Consider the following 12,211-nt stretch of genomic DNA (forward strand, 5'->3'; position numbering starts at 1 on the left):
AGATCTGAGAATCGTGGTTCAAAGTCAGTCCAGGCAAGAAAGTCTGTGAGATTCTTCAATCAAGAAGTTTGTAAGAAGCTTCAATTAAGCACCAAAAAAAAGAGAGCCAGAAATGGAGCTGTGGTTCAAGTATTAGAGTGCTAACCTTGAGCAAAAGAGCTGATGGTGCAGCACCCAGGCCCTGAGTTCCAGCCTTATGACCAGCACACAAAAAAGTGTATTGGTTAAACAAATATTGTTGATATTGTTGAGCACTGTCTTTTAGAGTTCATGATTTGGTAGTAGGACAGAATCTATACAACACCCTATCTTTGTGAAACCCATCTTGGAGAGGAAGATGCTGGTGGAGTCAATGAGAAGTAGATTTATTTTTTTGAAGAAATGTGGTGTGAAGATGTTTTTAAAGGATTTTTTTTTACAAAATACAGGAAATTTATACTAAACTATGCTAAGTAAAATATTCAGGGACTTAGAAAACATCAAGTTGAAGATTGGTCAATTTTTGTGGTCAAAATTTCATGGAAGTGCAGTGAAATCAGTTATAGTTATTCAGCAACTCAACTATATAGTTCACTCTGGAGCAAACACATTCATGTTTACATCTACTATATTACAGGTAATCTACAAATAAACTGTTACCTTATAAGCCAATATTATAGCATAGTTTCATTCAGATGAAACCAGATCTCTTTCCATGAATTTTTTTTTTAGTCTTATTTCAGTGCTAATGTCCAAGATCACTGAACTACTATTCGACTTAAGGGTGTCCAATGTAGTATATGAAACTCTCTACTAATTCCCACATGGCAACAACATCAAGAATAGCAACAGGAAGGACAAGAACCCAAGAGTTATACTAGTCACACAGTCTTTTAAAGGGAATAGAGCTAGGAAAGTTGGGCAAATTACTGCAGTTGGTTTATTATGCCCATGACTATTACTGTACTTTCCTGCTCAAGGCAAACAACAAGGATAAGTGTGCAAAAGAGATATGAAGCAGTCAGTTGATATGGGAGAGTTCGTGGCATGACAAATGTGAAAATATGAGTTTTAACTGAGGATTGAAAGGGGTAGTAGGATAATTAGATATACTTGTTTTGTTGTGTTTTTAATCATGGCAGAAAACAGATTAGTTATAATATGGTACTAAACCAAGACATTGATGGGTGAGACAGTGATTTTTTTTTTAAAGAATTCTATTGTAAAACTGCTATACAGAGGGGTTATAGTTACATGAGTAAGGCAATGAGTATATTACTTGTCGATCATTGTTACCCCTTCCCTTCTTGTCGTCCCTCCCCTCCCCCACCTCCCACACTCCTCCTCACCCACCATCCCCTTTCCCCACCCATAGTTGTAAGGTTCATTTCCAATATACTGTCCTGTGGGTATCCTTTTTGCAATGGGGTCAGCGTTTTGTTATCCACTTCCCCTCCCCAGATTAGATAAATGTATATACAAGATTCAGGGTATCCAAAATCAAGTACAGTGACAACAGAGGATATGCCATAGGGGAAAGAACATACAAAGGAAACAACAACAACATAAAATCACATGGTACATTTAAAACAATAACAACAAAGACAGACCTCTTGTGACCATATCTTGGGGTTCATTTCACTTAGCATTATCTTATATGGTCATATGTACACGGCTTTAGAGCTGTTTAGCTCATCTGATAAGAGACAGTGATTCTTAAATTTGGTGTGCTTCAAAATCAGGTCTTGTCTCCTGTTAAAGCAGGGACTTCTGGGCCCCCAGACTTCCCAATGCCATAGATATGGAATGCAGCCCAAGAATTGTGTCTAGTGATTTTTCAGATGATGCTGATGCTGAGAGTTCAGGAGTCACACTCTTGATAATAACTTTGGTGAGACACACAACACAGATGCCAAAAGAGGAGGAGGCTATAATGGGCCAAAGTCTAGTATAGTCCCCATTTTCTTTGGGCCCTTGTCTTCAGCACAGGAAAAGCCCCCATCTCTCTCTCTCTCTCTCTCTCTCTCTCTATATATATATATATATATATATATATTTTATATACATATACATATATATATACATATACATGCATGCATATATATATGGCAGTATGTCACTACTATGTTTAGGCTTACTTGGTATAAATAAAAGAAAGATTTTTTGGTGGGTCTTGGATAGTATGGTGAATATTTTTCTTTAACTGGTACATTAAAATAGTGTATATTTATAGGGTACCATAGGATGTTTCAGTAAATGTATATTGTGTAGTATTCAAATGTATATGTATGTATAGTGCATTATAATGTATATAATAGATTATATTATATATTATTGTATATTATAATATACATGTATAATATACATATGTTATTTACTTATATAATATACTTTTTTTGTCAGTCCTGGGGCTTGAACTCTGGGCTTGGGCACTATCCCTCAGCTCTTCAGCTCAAGGCAAGCACTCTACTGCTTGAGCCACAGCACCACTTTCGGTTTTCTAGTGGTTTATTAGAGATAAGAGTCCAACAGTCTTTCCTGCCCAGGCTGGCTTTGAACCGTGATCCGCAGATCTCAGCCTCTTGAGTAGCTAGGATTACAGGCATGAGCCACCAGCGCCCGGCTTTAATATACATATATTTTATATGTAATATATAATTCCTACATTATATATTACATGTTTAATGTATATACAGTGTGTGAGGAAATATAGCTATATCAATATCAATGACATTCATCATATATTTGTGGTGACAATATTCAAAATCCTTTCTTCTTGGCTTTTAGTAATATATAGTTATATCTATAATATCTATAATAACCCTCACTTGCCACTGCAAACCAGAACTTCTTCTATCTATAACTTAGTACGTTTACTCTGTCCCCTAATCTCCGACTGTACTCTCCCAGCCATCATTCCACTTTCCATTTCACCAAAAACAACTCCTTTAGATTCTACATGTCACTGAGACCATATAGTATTTATCTTTTGTGCCTGGCTTATTTTACTTAATGAAATGACCTCCAGTTCCACCTGTGTTTTGCTAACAACAGGATTTTATTCTTGTTATGGCTGGACAGTGTTCCAAAGGTGTATATTTGCTTTACACATTCATCAGTTGATGTACACTTCAGTTGTTGCTGTTTTTGACTACTGTGGATAGTGCTGCTCTCAAACAGGGGAGTACAGATGGCGCTTCCACACACTGACTTCATTTCCTTTGGTTATACACGTAGTAGTGGGACTGCTGGATCATATGATGGTTCTATGTTTAGAGTATGTTTAATTTTTTTAGAAACCTCCACTCTGCTTTCCATAATGGCTATAGTAGTTTATATTCCCAGTAACAGTACGTAAGGCTCTTCTCCATATCACTATAAGTACTTGGTGTATTTTGCCTTTGATAACAGCCTTTCTAATTAGAGTCAAGCCATATCTCATTGTGATTTGAATTTGCATTTCCCTGATGATTGGTGGTGATGAGTGTTTTTTAGTATATCTGATGGTCATTTGTTAGTCTTTTGAGAAATATCTACTTAGTCTATTGTCTGCTTTTAAAGTAGATATTTTCTATTATTTTGTTTGGATTCCTTATTTATTCTAGATATTAACCTCCTGTAAGATATATAGATATGTATTTTCTTTTTAAAAAAATAAGTTTTTGATTGTGAAAATACTGTACAGAGGGTTTACAGTTACATGAGCAAGGTAATGAGTACATTATTTATCAAGCATTGTTGCCTCCTCCTTTGTTTTTCCCCTACTATCCATTCCCTCCCACTTCTACAACTACACTCCCCCTACCCCCCCACACCTAAATTGTAAAGTTCGATGTTCAACAGTATCTTGTACATCTCATTGTTACATTGGGTCAACCTGTATCCATATTTAAACATTTTCTTTTCTTAAGGTGTACATTATTTAAAAAGAAAGGTGATGAGACAGAGTGTCACTCCAGATGACATGGAAGAAAGCAGATATCCATGCTGTAAAATGCCTATGGGGGCCACATGTCACTTGTATTTAATTGAGTAAGTATTAGTTGACTAGCATTTGGAAGACTCTGGTGGACCCAGCTGTCGTTTAAAAAAAAAAATCACAGTTCTAACAAAGGAAGGAGTTACAATGCTCAACAAGAAATGTACTCATTACCTTACTCATGTCATGTAACTGTAACCCTAGCATCTTTACAATAAAATAAAATTTAAAAAATTCACCCTTCTATCCTAAGAGAGCTAACTGACTAATAAAAGGGAAAATATAAGAACACAGACAATTTTTCTTCAGTGCTGATTATTCTGAAAGTCCTCTGAGAAACATAGCCAAGTGTTGCTTAGTTTAAGGGAAGAGTGGGTCACATCTGGATGGGATTGGAAATTTTTAACAGAGAAAGAGACATGGGAGAAAGAGAATACTAAAAATAAATAAGATTACCATAACAGAAATAGGAAAAAGAAGAACAAAGGGACTGGATAAAATAGAATATATTTGGAGAAAGAGACACCAAATAAACCAAGGCTTGGAGGCATTAAAAAGACACAGGCATATTTATAAAATTGCAAGTATAGTCCTTTTTCAGTAGCTGTGGGGGATTTGTTCCAGAACTCCAAAAATATCATAATCCATGAAACGGCTGAGTATGTTTTCATAACCTGTGCAATCTTCCTGTACACTATTTGTGTGTGTGTGGTTCTAGTGTTGGACTTCTGGGCTTATGGCTTGCTGGACAAGAGATTTAGCTTTTGAGCCACCTCACCTTCAGCCTTCAGTTTCAACTTACATTCAGGTAGGGTGTCAGTTTTACCTGAGGCTGGCCTCAAATATGATCCCCTTAACTCTTCTTCCAGTGTAACTGGTACTACAGGCATATGTCTGTACTCAGCCCTCCCCTTGAATACTGTACCTCTAGTCCTGGGTTTCATAGCATACTCCTGTAGTTCCTAGCACTTGGAAGGCTGAGGCAGGAGAATTCCAAGTTTGATGCCAGCCTGAGCTACATAGTAAGATACTGTTTCAAAACCAAATGTAAATGTTATACAACATTTTACAACAGAACAAGCGCCTATGGCTTACACCTGTAATCCTAGCTTCTCAGGAGGCTGAGATCTGAGGATCACAGTTCAAAGCTAGCCTGGGCAGGAAAGTCTCTAAGACTCTTATCTATAATAAACCACCAGAAAACTGGAAGTGGCATTGTGGCTCAAGTGGTAGAGCACTAGCCTTGAGCTAAAGAGCTCAGGAACAGCACCTAGACCCAGAATTCAAGCCCCACAACCGAACAAAAATTTAAAAGTGCCAGGCATGTTTAATACAGATGCATGTATTAAAAAATACATTTTAGGTCTGTGGATGAAAATATGAAGACAGAGGACCTTCTTAGTCTAGTGTGGCTAGGCTCCAAGTACCAGTAGTGGGACAGAGGAAGGATAAAGCCTGAAGATCAAGTTGTAAAAGCTCCCAAATGTTTTAAAAAAATGGAAGCAAGTGGTAGTCAGTGAAGGAGGCTGTGTAATGGGACTAGAATTCACAGAGTGGACATTAGCTTAATGATTTACCAACTTTTTTTGGCTAACAATTCCAGAATTGTTCCAAAGCTTTACATTGTCTTGATTTTAAATATGACTACTGGAGAGCTGTCAGTAATTCACTGACAGAGAGTTTGCTTCTTTGTGTATGTCCTTCAGTTTGATACTTTGTATTGCAATCAATCAATCAATCAATCAATCAAAATGTCTGTTTGAGGATATTGAGGATAAGAGTGATTCCATTATACCGAGAAAGATAACCTTCTTGGCAAATTAGAAATCTCCCCATATATTTCTCTGGCTGTCTATGTGTACTAGCTTTTATTACTTACCCTTAAATCTAACTTGGCATCTATTTTCCAGTAGCTTATCTTCATTGCCAGTTTGGTATTCATTTAGAAGTATTTTTATTTCCTTGGCTTTCTCTTAATAAGGACAGCAAAATCTAATACTGCATTTCCTCTATTGGTCATTAGAAATATGTCTGCACTCATGAGTCAGCAGACTTCTTTATCTCTCTGCAACTGGTCAGGTGTTTCCCTGTTGCTAAGCCTGGGAGACCCCAGGTGAAGGAAAAGAGATAACATGTTTTATATATGTGGAGCAAGATCCATTTCCTGTGAAGAGATTTTTTCCCTACATTATTTAAAATTGCAAAACAAAAATTTAAAGGCATGTTTGAATATACATTAAGATTGTACTCATAAGAACTACTTCTGACTCTTTACACAAGTTGATTAGTATTTAATATTATTAAGTGACCTCGCCCAGGAACATAGAAGAAAATTGGCCTGCTTGTAAATGACATTACATAAAATGAACATTTGGCTTCCACTGGGAGATCTGAGTCCATATATAGCTTACAGTCCATTGATGAAGCCACTGAGGAAACAGAAAAAAGCTATGTAAGATACAAAAAGCATCTAATTAAAAGCAGAAGTGATCTACATCCTCAAGCAACCATGAAGAAGGGAAGCCGAGATTCTAAGATTCTAGAGAAAAGGCTGACATGGAGGGAATGGTTGAGAATCTGTTAGTTCTAAGTCTTAAAATCTGAGAACTGCCTGCATTGAGGGTTAATGTGAACGAACAATACAAGTAAACTTTTGGGTGGTCTTGTCGTATGAGGCAAAAGAAAGCTAGAGAGTTGAAAAGATAGTACTTGATTGAAACCAGGAGTGAGACACTAGAATTGACATATGGTAGGTTTCCACCCAGGAACTGAGTTTTGAAGAAGCATCACATGTAAAATTTTTTTTTCAAAAATATGCAAAAAACTAAGAGCAAAGCTCCCAAAGGAAAAAAAAAACCTGATTCTCAGATTAAGCAGCAAATATAACAACAAAATTAATGACTAGCAAGAAGAAAAATCAGTGTACACACTTGGTCTCCATATGACAAAAAGAGCCTCATCCAGTGTGAACAAAACCTATTCCTGATTGTATGTATGCAATGAGACTTCATTCTATTTACCCAGAGAAGTAAAGAGAAATTTCTCTGGAGAAAGATAATATTATTTTAATGCATTATCAAAAATTCAATAAAAAAGTTATTTATGTAAGAACAAGATAATGTGACCAGAAACCAAGAGATTAAAAACAGGCCTATACAATTTAGTGACTGCAGTTAGTAGACAAGGACTTTAAAGTAATTATGGCTAATTGGTTCAAAGAAATAAAAGAAGGAAGACTACACCAAAATGCTAAAGAAGTGGCAAAATTTGGAATTAAGAACTCAACATATATAAGTTTAATAATTATATATGAAAGGTTAAAGGCATAAAGAAACCTCAAAACATTAATTTTAAGCATCAATACTGAAGAACACAGTAAGCAAGAAAAGAATGGACAGCATAGAAAAGACCATAATGTTCACATGGGGAGGTTAAAGTGCATACAAAACTTGTAACTGGAGTCCCAGAAGGAGCAGTGAGAGAGGATAAAATGGAATCCATATTTGTTAATTTATTTTTTGGTCATGGGGCTTGAACTCTGGGCTTGGGTGCTGTCTCTCAGCATTTCAGCTCAAGGCTGGCTCTCTACCACTTGAGCCACAGTGCCACTTCTGGTTTTCTGGTTGGTTTATTGGAGACAAGAGTCTCATGGACTTTTCTGCCTGGGCTGGATTTGAACCAAGATCCTCAGATCTCAACCTCCTGAGTAGATAGGATTATAGGCATCAACCACCAACGCCTGGCTTTGGAATCCACATTTGAAAAGATTAAAATGACTATTTCAAAAGATGATAGGTGTCAAGATACAGATCATGAAGCTTTGTAAACCTTAAGAAGGAAAAGTAAAAAGGTTAAAGGTTCCTGGAACATCAAGCTAAATCTTCTTTATAAAAAGATCTTCTAGCTGGGTGCCAAGTAGCTCATGCCTGTAATCCTAGAAACTCAGAAGGCCTTGAGTTCGATTCCTCAGCACCACATAAGCAGAAAAGGCCAGAAGTGGTGCTGTGGCGCAAGTGGTAGAATGCCAGCCTTGAGCTGAAGAGCTGAGGGACAGCCCCCAGGCCCAGAGTTCAGGCCCCATGACTGACAAAAATAAATAAATAAATAAAAATTTTAAAAAGACAACTGATGAAAAATTATTGTAGAAACAGTATTTAGGGGATTATGAATGAGTGAAAAAAGTTATTAGTCTTCAGGCAGGATTGATGAAGTGGCTCCTATTTCTTTTGCATCTCTACCTTCTTGATGTAAACATCATCCAAAGACTGGATCTTTTTTTTTCAAAGACTGGATCTTGCTTGGTCAAAAGATGTTTGTCAACAGCTCAACAGCTTCAGCAGCTCCTGCTTTTTAAGACAGAGCAAGAGAGAGGGAACGAGGAAGGGAAGGAGAGAGAAACAGTCAAAGAGAGAATGAATTGTTTAAGATTGTTTTTATATTTTGAGTTCCAAGTATATTTTAGATATGAGACCCTTGTCCATTGTACGGCTAGTGAAGATCTTCTCCCAATCCGTGGGCTTTCTATTGATCTTGCTAGCTATGTCCTTTGTCATGCAGAAGCTCAGAAACTTCATGCAATCCCATTTGTCCAACCTTTCTTTGGATTTGTTGTGTTTCTGGGTCTCTATTAAGAAAATTTTGGGCTGGGAAGGTGGCTCAGTGGTAGAGTGCTTGCCTTGCATGCACGAGGCCCTGGGTTCAACTCCTCAGCACCACATAAGCAGAAACAGACAGGAGTGGTGGAGTGCTAGCCTTGAGCTGAGGAGCCCAGGCCAAGTTCAGGCCCCACAATGGACAAAAATACAAAACAAAGAAAATTTCGGCCTGTGCCAAGGAGACCTAGGGTTTCTCCAATTCCATCCTGTAATGTTTTCAGAGTGTCTGCTTTGACTCCGAGGTCTTTGATCCATTTGGAGTTGATTCTGGTGCAGGGTGATGTATAAGGATCTAGCTTTAGTTTTCTACAAGTAGTTAACCAACTTTGCCAGCACCATTTACTGAAGAGGCTGTCTTTCTTCCATTCTATTTCTATTTTTTTTAGCTCCCTTATCGAAGATTAGATGGCTATAGTTCTGTAGGTTCATTTCTGGGTTTTCAATTCTATTCCACTGCTCCTGAGGCCTGTTCTTGTGCCAGTACCAAGCTGTTTTGATTACTATGGCTTTAAAGTAGAGTTTGAAATTTGGTATTGATATTCCTCCAGCAGTGTTCTTTCCGCTGAGGAGCGTTTTTGCTATTCAGGGTCTTTTATTCCCCCAAAAACAAATTCTCAAAGAGACAACTGCCCAATAAATAAGTGGGCTAAAGACTTAAAGAGAAACTTCTCTGAAGAGGAAAGAAGGATGGCCAATAGACACATGAAGAAATGCTCAACCTCCCTAGCCATAAAAGAAATGCAAATCAAAACAACTTTAAGATACCACCTCACCCCAGTTAGAATGGCAAAATCAAGAACTCTAATAACAACAGATGCTGGAGGGGATGTATCCAGAAGGGAACCTTACTGCATTGTTGCTGGGAGTGTAATCTTGTCCAGCCACTTTGGAAAGTAGTATGGAGGTTCCTCAAAAGACTCCACATAGAGCTCCCCTATGACCCAGCAATCCCACTTTTGGGCATTTACCCAAATGTTTACAAACAAGACCACACTAAAGCTACCAGCACAACTATGTTTATTGCAGCATTATTTACCATAGCTAAGATATGGAACCAACCCAGATGCCCCTCAGTAGATGAATGGATCAAGAAAATGTGGTATATATACACAATGGAATTCTATGCCTCCATCAGAAAGAATGACATTGCCCCATTTGTTAGGAAATGGAAAGGCTTGGAAAAAATTATATTAAGTGAAGTAAACCAAGCCCAAAGAAACATAGGTCCCATGGTTTCCCTTATTTGCAATATCTAGTATATGTCTGAGTCAAGCAGAAAAGGTCAGATAAGGTGATGTTAGGGAAATGAACCTTAAGATATGTATTCAAATGTTTTTTTTCTTTCATGCAATTGTTTCTAACACATTTATAAGATTATTTCTTTGTTGCTTTGTATGTCCCTTCCCCACAGTATAACCCCTGCTTTCACTGTATTTGATGTCGGTATAATTTGTGGAGGGGAAGGGGAAAAACAAGTCGTTTAAATAAGGAAACAGGTGGACCTGTTGCCACAATGAGAAGTACAAGTCGTTATGTGGAAAACGAACTTTACAACTTTGGTGGGGGTGGGCAGGGAGGACTAAGTGGGGGGGGCGGGGAGGAGGATGGGAAGGGATGGGAAGGGGAAACAAAGGAGGAGGCTACAATGCTTGATAAGAAATGTACTTATTATCTTGCCCATGTAATTGTAACCCCTCTGTACAGTATTTTCACAATAAAATATAAATAAAAATTAAAAAAAATTTTATATTCTAAGGAAGAGACCTTGATTGCACTCTAGACATGGCTGTATTGAATCACATTTTCACACCTTAACAAGTTTCACATTTACCTCCTAATTTTTACTTCCTCACAAGGCCAAAAGTATAGGCTGCATTGATTAATTTAGCTTGTTCTTCTTGATCATCCCCTGAACCTATGGCAAATTTGGTCTAACATGTACATATATCCCCTAGAAACATGAATTATTGGGGAAGGGGTAATAATGTAGGATTTCCCAAACTTCCTATGACTGCAGTACCCAAACCACCTTGTTAGTGCTTTCCTGGTATCAGTTGGATATTTCCTGGTATCCTGGGTCAATTCATAATAGTAGTTAAGTAGTGTTGCACATGGACATATAAGAGAAACGTGTCACATAACATTTAACATGAACATTTCATATATCCCACAGTGCTTCTGTGGTATACCAGTACACCACAAGCACAGGAATGTGGGGTAACATCTGATGGGGAGGCAATCACAGGAATCCACTGACTTCCTAAGTAAATAACCATGAAAAAAATCAAAACATTTTTTCAGGAGCAAAGGATATAACTTTCCTAAGTGCCAAACTGTGGACGCAGAGTTGCAGATACTGTTTCAACATTCTATTTTGAACATCTATTTCCTAGGAAGACTATAGCTTTGAAAAAAGATAAACATTTAAACCAGCCTGTTCCCCACTGTTTCTCAGTGGAGAGTAGGGGAAGATTGCTATGAGAATTGTTGTGCTTGCACTTGAACTTCCAAGTCTCCTCTACACTAGCTTCTATGCAGATCAGAGCTTCAAGCTCAGATAATTAAACCCCTGTTTGGATTTGTGATCAAATGAAAGAGCTGGATTCATGGAAAAATAACTATATTTAGGTGGCAAAATATAGACAAAAATCAAGATGATATTTAATAGCTCCTATTTTAAAAGCCTATGACTTTCAATACTAAAATTAAAAGCTTATATATAATTATGGTAATCTGATTTCAGTAGGTCTTTCTGACACTTGTTAGTAGTGTCCTAGTTCTCTATGAACATGCCTGGCATTTGTAGGCCTAGGAAATTATTGGAAAGAGGAGTATGGAAGAGAAATCAAGGCCAACATGCAATTTTTGGCTTGAGAAATAGGCTACATGATGGTGTCATCTACAAAGAGAGCGCTGGGTCATTAATATATAACAGTTTGGTGGTTCTTGGGGGACATCTTACTGGAGATATAGGTTGAATATATAGATGTGAAACTCAGAGGATATGTCAGACATGAGTAATAGATTTGCGAGTAATTGGCATTGAGAAGTAATCAACACAATGTGAACATGTAAGAATACCCAGAAGGGAAAATAAAGTTAGACTGTGTGTAAAGAGAAGTCAGCTGTAGGCAGAATTGTAAAGATGGGAAATTTTAATAAACAAAAACAAAACAAGAACCCAGAGTGAGTATTCTGAATTAATTAGCCAGGGATAAGCAGAATAAACAGGAAGCTGTGCTATCTCATTCTCTAAGAGGGACAAGCAGATCACAAATGTCACATCTTGCAATCACTTTTTAGGATTTCTCACGGCAGTGGTTCAAAATGCATAGTCCCATGCCAGCGGCATCAGCTCCATCTGGTAATTGTTAGAAATGCAAATTTCTGGCCTCCACAGCAACCCCACTGGCCAGAAAACCTGGAGATGGGATCCAGAAATCTGAATATGTCTCAGTGTTGAATCTGAGATGCATTCTCAAGTTTGAGAACTATTGCTTTATGGCCTGGTTCTCAACTCTAGCTGAACATGGGAAGACAGGTGAAGGGTAACACACCCAGATCTAACCTCTAGAGAAATTTCAGCTCAATTTAGATT

The sequence above is a fragment of the Dipodomys merriami genome, unplaced genomic scaffold, assembly GCF_024711535.1.
Source record: "Dipodomys merriami isolate MVZ:Mamm:240054 unplaced genomic scaffold, mDipMer1.0.p SCAF_51, whole genome shotgun sequence".
Lineage (NCBI taxonomy): Eukaryota > Metazoa > Chordata > Mammalia > Rodentia > Heteromyidae > Dipodomys > Dipodomys merriami.